This window comes from Cucurbita pepo, chromosome 10, assembly GCF_057944985.1.
Source record: "Cucurbita pepo subsp. pepo isolate OVF chromosome 10, ASM5794498v1, whole genome shotgun sequence".
NCBI lineage: Eukaryota > Viridiplantae > Streptophyta > Magnoliopsida > Cucurbitales > Cucurbitaceae > Cucurbita > Cucurbita pepo.
Window position 1 is genome coordinate 17,903,907 of NC_141807.1, and position 5,354 is coordinate 17,909,260.

General features: G+C 32.5%; 1 non-coding gene across 1 annotated transcript; it reads right to left on the reverse strand.

Annotated features, from left to right (window-relative positions):
* Positions 1-2,258: 2,258 nt before the first annotated feature.
* On the reverse strand, positions 2,259-2,361 carry LOC111784152 (U6 spliceosomal RNA). Its single transcript, XR_002813489.2, has one exon. It is a non-coding gene; the product is annotated as a U6 spliceosomal RNA (small nuclear RNA).
* Positions 2,362-5,354: the final 2,993 nt, after the last annotated feature.

A 5,354-nucleotide genomic window follows, 5' to 3' on the forward strand; every position in this document is an offset into this window, starting at 1 on the left:
TTGTTACATTATGGTCACCCAAATCGTCATCTTTTGATTTGCAATGAACGAACAAGACCTGATTTTGACCAAGCTCGTTCACAATCCCCACGGTCCATTCACTTAGTGGCCTCATAGCTTTTGAGTCCACTGAAGCTAAGCATGGCGTTCCATGCATCGTCAAGATAAAAACAAAAGATGAAATCACAAAAAAGTTTAACATAGAAGAGTTCATTGTAACCTTTTGCTTAATTTCTCACTTCCTTGAGTGATGTTGTCATTTGAATTGATATTCAATTTATAGATGAATTCTTTTTATCATTATTTAAAAAAAAAAATTAATACTTTTTACCCTTATGAAACCACATTTGATAGGTTAATTTTATTATTAAAAAAAACATAATAAACATAGACGTAATTTAATTATAACAATTTCACAATTAGGGAGGCAATTTATTTCATTTTTTTCCATAACTAGAGATGTAATTTCTATCCTACAAGTTTGGATTATATTAATCTATAGTTAATCTCTCTCTCATGGGCATGATATTAGTTAACCACCTTCTTAATTTACTAAAATTTATAGCTTAAATTAGTACAATATAATTAAAATCCAATTATGAATCATATAAAAATGGGATCCTCCTCCCAAACCTTTCTTAATATCTTTCTTAATAAATTTGATGTTTAATTTGATGATTGAGAATCCAATTAAAATTAAAGATATATTAGACACAATATTAAATAAGAGGTGGTCTCCTTCCTCGTCTTACTCTTTCGTGTGGTCTTGGTCCTAGCAACCAAGATAGCATCTCATAAGTCTAAGGCTCATTACTTATGAACTTATGCTATACATCACACATACTAAGTTCACATCATATTGCAAACAAAATCACATAGCATGCTACACATCACATCATACTCTTAAATAAATACGTGAAATATTACAACAATTTCAGTAATGTTAACATAAAAATGCATTAGTGTTTGAAAACGTTTCTCTTTTCTTATCTTGTGCAAGGCGTACCTGACGGTGACGAGACATCGACGTTGGGACCATGAAACGTGTCAAGCCTACATCGTGGGCTAGTCTACAAAATCTAAAATTTGGCTCTAATACCAACCGTGACGACCCTAAATTTCTACATACTCAGAGTCGCAAATAACATCTCATGCTCATCTCTAATGCGGAAATGTAACTCTTAAAATGAACATCATTTATAACATAAACTTCGAAAACGTTTAAAACAAATTCTTCTGTGGAAAATACAGCCATCGTCTTACGTGTTTAAATACGAAATACTTATAGTTAGGGAAAATAAAAACAAATACAAAATAATTTAAAACGACGAAATGCAAAACAACCTATTCTAACCTAAGACTAGGAATTTAAATATGAGTCTACCCTATGCACGTGTCACAGTCTCTGCTCAAAACTAACTCGTTTAGATTAATTAATTTATTTGGTTAATAGAGACAAAAATGTATATATATATATCACTCACTCCCTCCCGGTTTAAATGGATGATATTTTTTAAACAAAGTATTATTAGTTTCCATCCAAAATTAGGGACAAGAGTACTTGTTAAACTTGTTTAAAAATTTAATGATATTATTGAAAATTTTAAAAATTTTAGAAATATTTTTTAGACAAGGTATCAATTTAGAAAACATAACATAATGCTCCATGCTTTTAACATGTCGTTTCACAACTGTAATTCATACAACAATTACCTCAATCATCACACAAAACAATCTAAAAATAACATATCACATCATAATATATCATATCATAAATATGTCATATCATAAACACTTCGTGGTCATATCGTTCCCTAACTTATCATAGTCTTAACGTTTTTATACCTATCACAGTCATATCGTTACGTGAACGTACCTTAGTCATACAATCACAGGAATGTATCCTAACGCTATCGTTCTATCAATCTATCACAAACCTATCCCTTTCTACCCATATCCTAACCATGTTATTTCATCAATCTCCCCTATCCATAGCACTCCGGTATGTAACCTAACCTTAGAAGTTCAAGATATGAAGTTTGATTACAACGAAGATCGGTGAGTTTCACATATGGGTAGCAAGAGATTGCTTAAACCAAGAGGGTGGAGCATTATAGGGAAGGGTCTAGACCAAAAGGGACAACACACCCCACATCAAGCCCACCTCTATATTGATTTTGAATTTGTTCTAACCGCTTCCACACATGAGATCCTGGTCACCTCTACAATGGGTCCACACCTTGTTTTGGAGAATAAAAAAAAAATTGGACCATTTCTCAATTTATGCGTGTCATTCTTGTGCAGGGGTCATGCTAATTTTCTCTGTATCGTTCTAATTTTATCGGATGTCCCCGAAGGGACAAACTTATGCTTCTACAAAGTTCTTTATATAGGATGTGTGAATTGTTCTCCTCGGCAATGTGGGATTCTTGTTTAAAGCCTCACATGGAGATAGAATACTATAATAAATATACCCCCAACCCCACGTGGAAAGAGCAATGAAGTTATAAAACCCTTTAGAGGCCACTCGAGTTCATTGTTGAAATGATTTCTTTAAGTTTTAAAGCTCTATCAATTCAATCCAGCAATGGAATCCATTTTAAGGTTCTTTATTTTTTTTATTAAAATATTTATTTATGTTCTACCGATTTTTTTTTTTAAATTATAGTAAAATTTTTATTCTAAGTGATTTATGATGCCTTTAATGCATCTACGTCTTGAAGCTCAATTTTGCACAATAGGTAGGGAATGACTACAACATCTTCTAGAATTTCCTTTAACAAGCTTACCATAACTTAAATATGATGGATTAAAGCTCGCTGTAACTTCTTGGATCTCGTCCTTGTAGTTGGACCTTGAAGTATGAAAATTCCTTGATCTTGATTCATATCATTCTCTCCCTCTTGAAAAGGGTTCGACCTCGAATCCCAACCTATCACCATACTCACCTGGTAAATCAATTTTAGAAACATTGTCATCAATACACTCAAAAAACTTGGAAAGGTCCATCTCTTTGTGGTAAAAGCTTAGATTTTCTTTGAGTAGAATGTTTTTCTTTTCGAAAATGCACCCAAACCCAATCGATTGGCTTGAACATGATAATCTTACGTCCCTTATTAATTCAAGAAGCAACTTTAGAATTTTGCTTCTCAATTTATTCCTTTACTTGGTTGTGTTTTTTATTAACAAATTCGACTTTGGAACTTGCATCAAAATTCACAATTTTTTTTCGAGACATACATAACAAATCAATGAGAACTAATGGATTAAAGCCATAAACGATTTCAACATATGTGCATTTAGTACCCTATTATATGCAAATTCGTCTTAAGATTCTTATAATAATAGCTCTCAGCATAATAGTCATGGTTCTGTTAACAAATTCGGTTTGTCCATCCGCTTGAAGATGACAAGTAGTTTAATGTCCTAGCTTAGTTCCCAAATTACCCCACAAAACAAGCTAGAAGTGACTTAAAAATTTAACATCATGATCACTAACTATGCTTTTTGGAATCCCATGCAATCTACAACTTCCTTGAAGAATAAGTGAGAAATATGTTTTGCACTATGAGTTTTGTGACAAAGAATAAATGAACCATTTTACTAAATCGATCAACCACAACAATAATGTTATCATAATCTTTCCTAGTCCTATGTAAAACTGAAACAAAATCCATTGATATATCAATCCAATGATCATTAGGAACAAGTAGTAGAGAATATAAACCATGTGGTTGAAGCCTAGGAACGAGCATAGAACACGTCTTGATAAAACAAATCATTTGTGTTCAAAACCCAACAACTTAGCATTCAAAGTATTGAGGAGGACAGAACTTCGTGATAAAGCATTTGCAACAATGTTTTCCTTACCTTGTTTATATTTTATGATGTAAAGAATATTTCAATAAATTCCAACCACTTGACATATCGTCTATTGAGTTTATTTTGTCCTCTCAAATACTTTAAACTTTTATGGTCCGTATGAAAACAAACTCCTGAGGCCAAAGATAATGTTGCTAGGTTTGTAATGAACGAACCAACATAAAACTCTTTGTCATAAGTTGGATACCTCAAAGATGCACCAACCAACTTCTCACTAAGGAACATTAAAGGTCTTTGATTTTGTATTATACGACACCTATCCCTACTCCACTAGCATCACATTGAATTTCAAAAGTTAGCTCAAAATTATGTAATGCAAGCTAGGGAGCAGAACTTAATTTTTCTTTCAAAGCGTTAAAAGCAAGTTCTTGATCTTTTTCCCATACAAAAGATACATTTTTCTTAACAAGTTCATTCAAGGGCGAAACAATTGTACTAAAATCCTTAGTGAACCCATGGTAGAAACTTGCACGACCATGAAAACTTCTTACCTCACTTATACTTTTAGGTGTAGACCAATATTTTATAGCCTTCACGTTCTCCTCATCAATCTCGACACCATTAGATGAAACAACAAACCCAAGAAAGTTAAATTTTCCATGCAAAAACTACATTTCTTTAAATTTACATATAAACATTCGTTTCTCAAAGTAGTTAAAACATTACGTACATGCGTAACATGATCATCTAACAATTCAGAGTAAACAAGCATGTCATCAAAATAAAAACCACAAACTTATCTAAGTACTCTCGTAAGACATGGTTGATTAATCTCATGAATGTACTAGGTGCATTAGTTAATCCAAAAGGTATAACTAACCATTCATAAAAACCATACTTCGGTTTTAAAGTTGTTTTTCACTCATCTTCAATATGCATGCGAATTTGATGAAACCCATATTTTAAATCAATCTTAGTTAAAAGACTACATCCATGCAACTCATCAACCATATCATCTAATATAGGGAATTTGATGTCTATATACTTTATAGTTATCTTGTTTATAGCCCTACAATCGACTTACATAGGCCATGAACCATCTATCTTAGGCAAAAGAATAACGGGAATAGAACAAGAACACAAACTTTCAAGTACATACCTTTTAGCAAAGAGTTCACTCACTTGCCTTTATATTTCTTGGGCCTCCTTTGGGATTAGTACTATATGTTAAACTCTTTTTTTTCACTTAATTCTTTTTGATCTCTACCTTTGCATAAGCCTCTTGCATTTTCTTTTCAAATTTGCAAGGATCAATAAGGACATCTTTTGGGGACAATGGAATTAGAGTATTTTTCTACCATTGTGAGTAAAAGAGTATCAGTTTGCATACCCATCGTACATTACCCGACGATCAAATTGTCAAGGTCTCTATAGTAGTAAATCTCCAACATTCATGGATACAACATCACATAAAATATCATCGACCCATTTTTCAATAGTAAAAGAAACCAGAGCTTGTCAAGATACCCTTA